At 46.4% G+C, this 13,245-nt stretch overlaps 1 protein-coding gene across 2 annotated transcripts in view; it reads left to right on the forward strand.

The window, feature by feature from the left end:
- LOC115205210 (neuronal acetylcholine receptor subunit alpha-7-like) overlaps positions 1-13,245 on the forward strand; it is a 78,025-nt gene that overhangs the window by 51,122 nt on the left and 13,658 nt on the right. The gene's annotated exons all lie outside the window — the stretch shown is intronic.

A 13,245-nucleotide genomic window follows, 5' to 3' on the forward strand; every position in this document is an offset into this window, starting at 1 on the left:
GCGATGGTATCTACTCATTCACTTTGCCATGTATGGCAAAACACAAGTAAATGCACTGGCTAGACATGTGAGAAAGATAAATATATGGAGAGAGGTAGGCACACAGAGAAGTGAAGGAAGTTCTGTCCTTTTTTTTAAGAGGTTTCATTCTTAATTATAAACTGGGTGGTTCAAGCCCTGACTGCTGATTGGCTGACAGCTGTGGTATATCAGACCGTATACCACGGGTATGACAAAACATTTATTTTTACTGTTCTAATTACGTTGGAAACCAGCAACTACTACTACTACTGCTAGTACTACTACTACTGCTACTACTACTACTGCTAGTACTACTGCTGCTGCTACTACTAGTACTACTACTACTACTGCTAGTACTACTACTGCTAGTACTACTACTACTACTAGTACTACTACTGCTAGTACTACTGCTGCTACTACTACTACTGCTAGTACTACTACTACTCCTACTGCTACTGCTAGTACTGCTACTACTGCTACTGCCAGTACTACTACTACTGCTGCTACTGCTACTACTACTACTACTACTACTAGTACTACTACTTTTACAGATCTGCCCAGCCACGCAATTAATTCACTTGATCTCCACTGTAAAAAGCGCCTAGACATGATCTCCGACATTTGCAACATTTTTGCAATATTGAAATTTGATCTCCACAGTCTCCCAAATTAATGAATGTGTCGGCAGAGGAGAGAGGAATGCAGCTTTTCTCAGCCAGTGGAAATCACCAATCAGCATCAAACCACGTCACAGCCATGATAAAAATGTCCTAACATATGGACTTGAGTGTATTATTGCTTAATTACAATCTCCATGCGCGTACACACCACACACACACACAACACCACACCATCACATGATCAAAGGATTAAGGAGAGAAACAATGGGTATTTAATCCTGATTTTAAAAGCACTGCTGCATTTGGAAAATGGATTACTTCTCTCCCCATCTGAACCCTCTTCTCTTCACCTAACCTGCTTCACTCCTCACCACGTCCAAAAAGGTCAAAGGTCCCAGGAAACATACTTTTCATTCATGTAAAATGCGTCTGTTCTCTTCTATTCTTCGCAATAAAATAAACATGCTCTCACAATTCTTTGGCATGCCCTCGTTTACGACGCTATAAAAAAGTTACGTGACGGTTAGGGTCATTGGTTTGGGTCATGTGACGTAAACATCACAGACGTTGACAAATTTCAGCACAAGAGCAAAGTTAACCTTGTAGATCATGCCACGACCCTCTAATATAATGGAGCTGCTGAGGAGAACCAGTTTCAGAGTGTTGCTGAGGTTTGTTTAGCTGCCCCAAAAGGCAAGTTCAAATTTGCAAGTCTGCTTCAATGATATCGACACACACTGACACAGCAGACTTTCGTGACATAACATACGCCATTAAACCGTTCGTCATGAACGCGTAAGCAATCACACGCTAGTCTGACAGCGGTGTACAGCAGAGGAACCCAGTCTCATTAGCATGCTTTTGAGATGAGCAAACGCAATAATGAATGCATTCACTTCTATTGCGTTTGATTAACGAGAGCCTTAATGAGTCAGTTCAATACATCCCATGTATCTCATCAAAAGACCATTTCAGTACGGAGGGTTGTATAGGCACGCACAATGGAAGGATCAACAGCATGTGACAGATTATGCGTTCTTTTTCTGCATTCCATTTCATTCATTTCCCCCTCTGAACGATCCTTTCGTATCTCAGTCTGTCTGGTATTCAGCCGCCGAGGGCCGGGGGATGAGAGGGACGTCGAACACATCTCTGATTGCTGTTTGTTTGTGACTCAGCGCTTAGCAGGATTAGATTTCAATGTGCTTGATTCCATTGATAAATTGCCGTGAAGGAATCCTTAATAGTAACTTGCTTCGTAAACACTATGTGCTGAATGTAATCGCCTGGGAGGTGTGAAAGGCTATATGTTACTGTATTCCACAAAAACAATTCAAACATGACACGTATAGATAATCATAGGAAACGGTACATTCACACTGAGCATTGTACACACACACATTTTATTATGGTATTGTACTATGGTACAAATACTATAGTATTCACTGTAGTGTTTTTGTGGACTAAAGTAGTATTTACAGTTTAGTATAGTAAAAATACTGTGGATATACTATAGTAATTACTGTAGTGTTTTTGCGGACTGTAGTTTACTGTAGTGTTTGTTTGCGGACCTTACTGTAGTTTACTGTAGTGTTTTTGCGGACCTTACTGTAGTTTACTGTAGTGTTTGTTTGCGGACATTACTGTAGTTTACTGTAGTGTTTGTTTGCGGACATTACTGTAGTGTTCACTGTAGTGTTTTTGCGGCCTGTAGTATACTGTTGTATTTACTATAGTGTTCTACAACATTCTATAGTAAGTACTACACATGATCGAGGGATATTAGTGAGTAGTATAGTATTCTACAGTACACTACAGTTTACTACATAATTCTATAGTAAGTACTGTAGTACTCTATAGTAAACAGTAGTATTTTTTCATGTGGGCACTGACAATTCTACAGTTACAAGTACACATATCTCACGCCATAACCTTGTGTAGACGTGGATCAGCACCAGACAGACTTTAATCACCATTAGATCAGTTACTACATGACCATCTCCCTTGTTAGAGATGGACAGGGAAAAGTCAATGTTTTCATTTCCCTGCTGATCGATCAGACCAAGGACATCCAACTCAAGGAGCCAGACGGGACATGCACACGCCGTGCAGTAGAGATCATAACAATAACATCACTGCACCCGTCTTCATACCACTAGCAACCAACTATAGTGCACACATAGCCCAGATATACTGTAACACAGTTACACCGCAGGACATTGAGTAGCACTGCCTATTACAATCATATATATTAGGGATGTGTTGACAAATTGCCATTCTAATTTAGTGGGGCTGATCGTCTCCCATGCTATCTGCAATAATAAACGGAGGTGTTTGTACCTGTCTGTCCAGATCTCCTATAAAACTCAAATGACTTCAGACAGGCAGCCATCCACAGGAGATAGTTGGAAGTGTTAGCTGCCATCTGCGTGTCTCAACTGCATAGACCTGTGTGTGTGTGTGTGTGTGTGTGTGTGTGTGTGTGTGTGTGTGTGTGTGTGTGTGTGTGTGTGTGTGTGTGTCTCTAGCCTTGGCAGAGCATACTCTCAAATAAATTGTAGTCATTTAGCAGACTCTCTTATCCAGAGTGACTTACAGGAGCAATTAGGGTTAAGTGCTTTGCTGAAGGGCACATCCCCAGATTTTTCACCTCGAACTTTCGGTGGTCGGCCCAGCGCTCTTAACCGCAAGGCTACCTGCCGCTGTGACTATGACAGCAATGTGAGCGGACACATTCCGTTTAAAAAAGAGCGCGATAATCACTCTCTCGCTCTCTCTCTTCAAATCACATTTTATTTGTCACATGCGCCGAATACAAGAGGTGTAGACCTTACTGTGAAATGCTTACTTACAAACCCTTAACCGACAATGCAGTTTTAAGAAAATAGAGTTAACATTTTTTTTTACCCCCCCCTTCCTTCTCTGTACTGAGTATTGTGTGTATGTGTATTCATACTGGGAACGTATGGAGATGAGGCTCACATTATCATTACACTGATGTTCAGTGTGATAGGCATGCAGAGATAGAGAGGGACATATCCCCACTCCAACTCATCAGGCCCCTGGGGCTGTCTCCCTGTATGCCTGATCCTAATGATCTAGGAGCAGGGAAGGCATATCCAGAATAATGTGCTTGGATAACTTCTACTCTGTTTCAGTGGCATTAGCCATACTATTCCCACAGCTGCTGGAGAGAGCAGTAACATAGAACCCTGGCTGGACCTCCAAAGAGAATGTTCTCTTCTTCTTCTTCTCTCTTCCTCTCGGGGCAGACTGGACTGACTGTCTCTTCTGCCCTCTGGTTGGATGTTCCTTTCCATATCTCTTACTTCTCTCTTGCTTTCTCTGTGTGTCTTTCATTGGGTTTAATCTCTCTCTCTCTGTCTCTCTCCCTGAGCTTCTCCATCTCATTACCACGCGTGCGTGGAGGTGCAGAATGAGGTGTTGAGTAAGTGGAGAAGACAGCGAGGTGACTCACGTCCCCTGGTTGCAGCAACCTGTCACTACCTCCGTTGTTTGTCTGATCTCTGTGTGTCGCCAGAATGCTTTTTCCCCTTTCACTGTGCTCACATGTCTAGGACACATGTCTAGGGCTTCTCTCTCTCTCTCTCTCTCTCTCTCTCTGTGTGTGTGTGTGATTTAAAACCCCGCTCTATGTCCCTTCTCTCAGGGGTATCACCTGTCCCATTGTGTGTTAACGCGCTTCTTTCTTTGGGGTGTGTTTTGTCAGTTTCTGGGTTTATGTTCATGTGTTGTTTGATGTTCCCTGTTTTGTGTTCGGATTGCATGTGTGTGTGTGTGTGTGTGTGTGTGTGTGTGTGTGTGTGTGTGTGTGTGTGTGTGTGTGTGTGTGTGTGTGTGTGTGTGTGTGTGTATGTGTGTACATGCGCTCTCTGGCACACACACTAGCTGATATGCGTGCTGATTGCAGTGGAACGCGGGCAGAAGCTTTCTGACACAATGAAGCAGAGTTCTGAATAATTCAATGAGCCAGGGACGGCAGCGACACACACAGCCCCAACAGCCCTGCCCCACAACACAGACACATACACACATACACAGACACACACGTCTCCTGCCCGACCAGCACAGATAACACACTGACACGAAACGAGAAATTGATGACGCTACTAAACTCTGAAAAGGTAGATCATTCAACCTACTGAGTGGAACAGGAAGGAGAGATAGGGAGACGAGGGTAATCAGTAAATCCTCTCTCAGGCTTGGGCCTGTCACCGCGCTGAGTGAGTGTGTAAACCTGAGGACTGCGTTCCCAGGCGCGTCTACGTTATCGCTTGGGGTGTCTCGTGGTTGTCTGGGGGATAAGTGGTCGTTGATAGGGGTCTGAATAGAACTGTCAGATGCCTTAATGGGTTTCCACTGCTGGGGTCCACTGCTGGGGATGGACCCCTGACAGAAGGGGAAGGGAGGGTGGGCCCCATAGGACCCGCAGTGTGTGTTTTGGTTTCTGATACTGTGCTACTTGTGCTACCTGTGCTAGTGACATTGTGGATGTATTTTCGTGTGTCTGATCATATCTGATAATGGTTCATTCACACAGGTAAGATTCTACACCCAGTCGCTCCAACTTCAACCCCAGTCCCAGTCCCACCTAATCACTGGATCCATCCCCCAGCCCTAACCCTAGCTTCATGTCCTCATCCTGGTTCAACCCTAACCCTAGCTTCATGTCCTCATCCTGGTTCAACCCTAACCCCTAGACTCAACCCTAACCCTAGCTTCATGTCCTCATCCTGGTTCAAACCTAACCCCTAGACTCAACCCTAACCCTAGCTTCATGTCCACATCCTGGTTCAACCCTAACCCCTAGACTCAACCCTAACCCTAGCTTCATGTCCTCATCCTGGTTCAACCCTAACCCCTAGACTCAACCCTAACTCTAGCTTCATGTCCTCATCCTGGTTCAACCCTAACCCCTAGACTCAACCCTAACTCTAGCTTCATGTCCTCATCCTGGTTCAACCCTAACCCCTAGACTCAACCCTAACTCTAGCTTCATGTCCACATCCTGGTTCAACCCTAACTCTAGCTTCATGTCCACATCCTGGTTCAACCCTAACCCCTAGACTCAACCCTAACTCTAGCTTCATGTCCTCATCCTGGTTCAACCCTAACCCCTAGACTCAACCCTAACTCTAGCTTCATGTCCTCATCCTGGTTCAACCCTAACCCCTAGACTCAACCCTAACTCTAGCTTCATGTCCTCATCCTGGTTCAACCCTAACCCCTAGACTCAACCCTAACTCTAGCTTCATGTCCTCATCCTGGTTCAACCCTAACCCCTAGACTCAACCCTAACTCTAGCTTCATGTCCTCATCCTGGTTCAACCCTAACCCCTAGACTCAACCCTAACCCTAGCTTCATGTCCTCATCCTGGTTCAACCCTAACCCCTAGACTCAACCCTAACTCTAGCTTCATGTCCTCATCCTGGTTCAACCCTAACCCCTAGACTCAACCCTAACTCTAGCTTCATGTCCTCATCCTGGTTCAACCCTAACCCCTAGACTCAACCCTAACTCTAGCTTCATGTCCTCATCCTGGTTCAACCCTAACCCCTAGACTCAACCCTAACTCTAGCTTCATGTCCTCATCCTGGTTCAACCCTAACCCCTAGACTCAACCCTAACTCTAGCTTCATGTCCTCATCCTGGTTCAACCCTAACCCCTAGACTCAACCCTAACTCTAGCTTCATGTCCTCATCCTGGTTCAACCCTAACCCTAGCTTCATGTCCACATCCTGGTTCAACCCTAACCCCTAGACTCAACCCTAACCCTAGCTTCATGTCCTCATCCTGGTTCAACCCTAACCCCTAGACTCAACCCTAACCCTAGCTTCATGTCCTCATCCTGGTTCAACCCTAACCCTAGCTTCATGTCCTCATCCTGGTTCAACCCTAACCCCTAGACTCAACCCTAACCCTAGCTTCATGTCCACATCCTGGTTCAACCCTAACCCCTAGACTCAACCCTAACTCTAGCTTCATGTCCTCATCCTGGTTCAACCCTAACCCCTAGACTCAACCCTAACTCTAGCTTCATGTCCTCATCCTGGTTCAACCCTAACCCCTAGACTCAACCCTAACTCTAGCTTCATGTCCTCATCCTGGTTCAACCCTAACCCCTAGACTCAACCCTAACTCTAGCTTCATGTCCTCATCCTGGTTCAACCCTAACCCCTAGACTCAACCCTAACTCTAGCTTCATGTCCTCATCCTGGTTCAACCCTAACCCTAGACTCAACCCTAACCCTAGCTTCATGTCCACATCCTGGTTCAACCCTAACCCCTAGACTCAACCCTAACTCTAGCTTCATGTCCTCATCCTGGTTCAACCCTAACCCCTAGACTCAAACCTAACCCTAGCTTCATGTCCACATCCTGGTTCAACCCTAACCCCTAGACTCAACCCTAACCCTAGCTTCATGTCCACATCCTGGTTCAACCCTAACCCCTAGACTCAACCCTAACTCTAGCTTCATGTCCTCATCCTGGTTCAACCCTAACCCCTAGACTCAACCCTAACTCTAGCTTCATGTCCTCATCCTGGTTCAACCCTAACCCCTAGACTCAACCCTAACTCTAGCTTCATGTCCTCATCCTGGTTCAACCCTAACCCCTAGACTCAACCCTAACTCTAGCTTCATGTCCTCATCCTGGTTCAACCCTAACCCTAGCTTCATGTCCACATCCTGGTTCAACCCTAACCCCTAGACTCAACCCTAACTCTAGCTTCATGTCCTCATCCTGGTTCAACCCTAACCCTAGCTTCATGTCCACATCCTGGTTCAACCCTAACCCCTAGACTCAACCCTAACCCTAGCTTCATGTCCACATCCTGGTTCAACCCTAACCCCTAGACTCAACCCTAACCCTAGCTTCATGTCCTCATCCTGGTTCAACCCTAACCCCTAGACTCAACCCTAACCCTAGCTTCATGTCCTCATCCTGGTTCAACCCTAACCCCTAGACTCAACCCTAACCCTAGCTTCATGTCCTCATCCTGGTTCAACCCTAACCCCTAGACTCAACCCTAACTCTAGCTTCATGTCCTCATCCTGGTTCAACCCTAACCCCTAGACTCAACCCTAACTCTAGCTTCATGTCCTCATCCTGGTTCAACCCTAACCCCTAGACTCAACCCTAACTCTAGCTTCATGTCCTCATCCTGGTTCAACCCTAACCCCTAGACTCAACCCTAACCCTAGCTTCATGTCCTCATCCTGGTTCAACCCTAACCCCTAGACTCAACCCTAACTCTAGCTTCATGTCCTCATCCTGGTTCAACCCTAACCCCTAGACTCAACCCTAACTCTAGCTTCATGTCCTCATCCTGGTTCAACCCTAACCCTAGACTCAACCCTAACCCTAGCTTCATGTCCTCATCCTGGTTCAACCCTAACCCCTAGACTCAACCCTAACTCTAGCTTCATGTCCACATCCTGGTTCAACCCTAACTCTAGCTTCATGTCCTCATCCTGGTTCAACCCTAACCCCTAGACTCAACCCTAACTCTAGCTTCATGTCCTCATCCTGGTTCAACCCTAACCCCTAGACTCAACCCTAACTCTAGCTTCATGTCCTCATCCTGGTTCAACCCTAACCCTAGCTTCATGTCCTCATCCTGGTTCAACCCTAACCCTAGACTCAACCCTAACCCTAGCTTCATGTCCTCATCCTGGTTCAACCCTAACCCTAGCTTCATGTCCTCATCCTGGTTCAACTCTAACTCTAGCTTCATGTCCACATCCTGGTTCAACCCTAACCCTAGACTCAACCCTAATCCTAGCTTCATGTCCACATCCTGGTTCAACTCTAACTCTAGCTTCATGTCCACATCCTGGTTCAACCCTAACCCTAGACTCAACCCTAATCCTAGCTTCATGTCCACATCCTGGTTCAACCCTAACCCCTAGACTCAAACCTAACTCTAGCTTCATGTCCACATCCTGGTTCAACCCTAACTCTAGCTTCATGTACTCATCCTGGTTCAACCCTAACCCCTAGACTCAATCCTAACCCTAGCTTCATGTCCTCATCCTGGTTCAACCCTAACCCCTAGACTCAACCCTAACCCTAGCTTCATGTCCTCATCCTGGTTCAACCCTAACCCCTAGACTCAACCCTAACTCTAGCTTCATGTCCTCATCCTGGTTCAACCCTAACCCCTAGACTCAACCCTAACTCTAGCTTCATGTCCTCATCCTGGTTCAACCCTAACCCCTAGACTCAACCCTAACCCTAGCTTCATGTCCTCATCCTGGTTCAACCCTAACCCCTAGACTCAACCCTAACCCTAGCTTCATGTCCTCATCCTGGTTCAACCCTAACCCTAGCTTCATGTCCACATCCTGGTTCAACCCTAACCCCTAGACTCAAACCTAACCCTAGCTTCATGTCCTCATCCTGGTTCAACCCTAACCCCTAGACTCAACCCTAACTCTAGCTTCATGTCCTCATCCTGGTTCAACCCTAACCCCTAGACTCAACCCTAACTCTAGCTTCATGTCCTCATCCTGGTTCAACCCTAACCCTAGCTTCATGTCCTCATCCTGGTTCAACTCTAACTCTAGCTTCATGTCCACATCCTGGTTCAACCCTAACCCCTAGACTCAATCCTAACCCTAGCTTCATGTCCACATCCTGGTTCAACCCTAACCCTAGCTTCATGTCCTCATCCTGGTTCAACCCTAACCCCTAGACTCAACCCTAACTCTAGCTTCATGTCCTCATCCTGGTTCAACCCTAACCCCTAGACTCAACCCTAACTCTAGCTTCATGTCCTCATCCTGGTTCAACCCTAACCCTAGACTCAACCCTAACCCTAGCTTCATGTCCTCATCCTGGTTCAACCCTAACCCCTAGACTCAACCCTAACTCTAGCTTCATGTCCACATCCTGGTTCAACCCTAACTCTAGCTTCATGTCCTCATCCTGGTTCAACCCTAACCCCTAGACTCAACCCTAACTCTAGCTTCATGTCCTCATCCTGGTTCAACCCTAACCCCTAGACTCAACCCTAACTCTAGCTTCATGTCCTCATCCTGGTTCAACCCTAACCCTAGCTTCATGTCCTCATCCTGGTTCAACCCTAACCCTAGACTCAACCCTAACCCTAGCTTCATGTCCTCATCCTGGTTCAACCCTAACCCTAGCTTCATGTCCTCATCCTGGTTCAACTCTAACTCTAGCTTCATGTCCACATCCTGGTTCAACCCTAACCCTAGACTCAACCCTAATCCTAGCTTCATGTCCACATCCTGGTTCAACTCTAACTCTAGCTTCATGTCCACATCCTGGTTCAACCCTAACCCTAGACTCAACCCTAATCCTAGCTTCATGTCCACATCCTGGTTCAACCCTAACCCCTAGACTCAAACCTAACTCTAGCTTCATGTCCACATCCTGGTTCAACCCTAACTCTAGCTTCATGTACTCATCCTGGTTCAACCCTAACCCCTAGACTCAATCCTAACCCTAGCTTCATGTCCTCATCCTGGTTCAACCCTAACCCCTAGACTCAACCCTAACCCTAGCTTCATGTCCTCATCCTGGTTCAACCCTAACCCCTAGACTCAACCCTAACTCTAGCTTCATGTCCTCATCCTGGTTCAACCCTAACCCCTAGACTCAACCCTAACTCTAGCTTCATGTCCTCATCCTGGTTCAACCCTAACCCCTAGACTCAACCCTAACCCTAGCTTCATGTCCTCATCCTGGTTCAACCCTAACCCCTAGACTCAACCCTAACCCTAGCTTCATGTCCTCATCCTGGTTCAACCCTAACCCTAGCTTCATGTCCACATCCTGGTTCAACCCTAACCCCTAGACTCAAACCTAACCCTAGCTTCATGTCCTCATCCTGGTTCAACCCTAACCCCTAGACTCAACCCTAACTCTAGCTTCATGTCCTCATCCTGGTTCAACCCTAACCCCTAGACTCAACCCTAACTCTAGCTTCATGTCCTCATCCTGGTTCAACCCTAACCCTAGCTTCATGTCCTCATCCTGGTTCAACTCTAACTCTAGCTTCATGTCCACATCCTGGTTCAACCCTAACCCCTAGACTCAATCCTAACCCTAGCTTCATGTCCACATCCTGGTTCAACCCTAACCCTAGCTTCATGTCCTCATCCTGGTTCAACCCTAACCCCTAGACTCAACCCTAACCCTAGCTTCATGTCCTCATCCTGGTTCAACCCTAACCCCTAGACTCAACCCTAACCCTAGCTTCATGTCCTCATCCTGGTTCAACCCTAACCCCTAGACTCAACCCTAACTCTAGCTTCATGTCCTCATCCTGGTTCAACCCTAACCCCTAGACTCAACCCTAACTCTAGCTTCATGTCCTCATCCTGGTTCAACCCTAACCCTAGCTTCATGTCCTCATCCTGGTTCAACTCTAACTCTAGCTTCATGTCCACATCCTGGTTCAACCCTAACCCTAGACTCAACCCTAATCCTAGCTTCATGTCCACATCCTGGTTCAACTCTAACTCTAGCTTCATGTCCACATCCTGGTTCAACCCTAACCCTAGACTCAACCCTAACCCTAGCTTCATGTCCACATCCTGGTTCAACCCTAACCCTAGCTTCATGTCCTCATCCTGGTTCAACCCTAACCCCTAGACTCAACCCTAACCCTAGCTTCATGTCCTCATCCTGGTTCAACCCTAACCCCTAGACTCAACCCTAACCCTAGCTTCATGTCCTCATCCTGGTTCAACCCTAACCCCTAGACTCAACCCTAACTCTAGCTTCATGTCCTCATCATGGTTCAACCCTAACCCCTAGACTCAACCCTAACTCTAGCTTCATGTCCTCATCCTGGTTCAACCCTAACCCCTAGACTCAACCCTAACTCTAGCTTCATGTCCTCATCCTGGTTCAACCCTAACCCCTAGACTCAACCCTAAACCTAGCTTCATGTCCTCATCCTGGTTCAACCCTAACCCTAGCTTCATGTCCACATCCTGGTTCAACCCTAACCCCTAGACTCAAACCTAACCCTAGCTTCATGTCCACATCCTGGTTCAACCCTAACCCCTAGACTCAACCCTAACCCTAGCTTCATGTCCACATCCTGGTTCAACCCTAACCCTAGCTTCATGTCCACATGCCGGTTCCATCCTAACCTTAGCCTCAACCCATATCCACATACTGGTTCAATCCTAAACCTAGCTTCATGTCCACATCCTGGTTCAACCCTAACCCCTAAACTCAAGCCTAACCCTAGCTTCATGTCCACATCCCGGTTCAAACTAGCCTCAACCCTAATCCTAGCTTCATGTCCACATCCTGGTTCAACCCCTAACCTCAACCCTAATCCTAGCTTCATGTCCACATCCTGGTTCAACCCCTAACCTCAACCCTAATCCTAGCTTCATGTCCACATCCTGGTTCAACCCCTAGCCTCAACCCTAATCCTAGCTTCATGTCCACATCCTGGTTCAACCCCTAGCCTCAACCCTAATCCTAGCTTCATGTCCACATCCTGGTTCAACCCCTAACCTCAACCCTAATCCTAGCTTCATGTCCACATCCTGGTTCAACCCCTAACCTCAACCCTAATCCTAGCTTCATGTCCACATCCTGGTTCAACCTTAACCCCTAGACTCAAACCTAATCCTAGCTTCATGTCCACACCCTGGTTCAACCCTAACCTCAACTCTAACCCTAGAGCCAGTTTGCACTGTTCTGTGAAGGGAGGGTATTGCGTTGTACGAGATCTTCAGTTTCTTGGCAATTTCTCGCATGGAATAGCCTTCATTTCTCAGAACAAGTATAGACTGACAAATTTCAGAAGAAAGTTCTTTGTTTCTGGCCATTTTGAGCCTGTAATCGAACGCACAAATGCTGATGCTCCAGATACTCAACTAGTCTAAAGAAGGCCAGTTTTATTGCTTCTTTAATCAGGACAACAGTTTTCAGCTGTGCTAACATAATTGCAAAATGGTTTTCTAATGATTAATTAGCCTTATAAAATGATAAAATTGGATTAGCTAACACAACGTGCCATTGGAACAAATGAGGGATGGTTGCTAATAATGGGCCTCTGTACGCCTATGTAGATATTCCATTAAATATCAGCCGTTTCCAGCAACAAAAGTAATTTACAACATTAACAATGTCTACACTGTATTTCTCATCAATTTGATGTTATTTTAATGGACAAAAAATGTGCTTTTCTTTCAAAAACAAGGACATTTAAGTGACCCCAAATGTTTGAACGGTAGTGTATATAATTGAGTTTATAAAGCCGCATACAAACATGGTCTGTTTTTTGTTTTTTTGAATAAGGCAGCTCCAAAATGCAGGTGTTTCAGCCTAGCTCAGTGCTTTCTATGGTGGCAGGGCAAGCCAGCAGAAAATACAGAGCATTGCACCGTGATTGACTCAGTGTTCTGTCACTCATGGGGACGCTAGAAAATTCAAGCCCCTTGGATGCTGCCATAGAGTTACATTAGAACTGCCCATCTAAGAAGGCTCAAGGTCTCCCGAGCTTTCAAGCGCCTCCAGCACACACGCACTGTTGGGGAAAATTGGGGAGAAAAAGGGGTAAAGAAAATATACAAAAATAAAAA

This window comes from Salmo trutta, chromosome 13 (assembly GCF_901001165.1).
Source record: "Salmo trutta chromosome 13, fSalTru1.1, whole genome shotgun sequence".
NCBI classification, from domain to species: Eukaryota; Metazoa; Chordata; class Actinopteri; order Salmoniformes; family Salmonidae; genus Salmo; species Salmo trutta.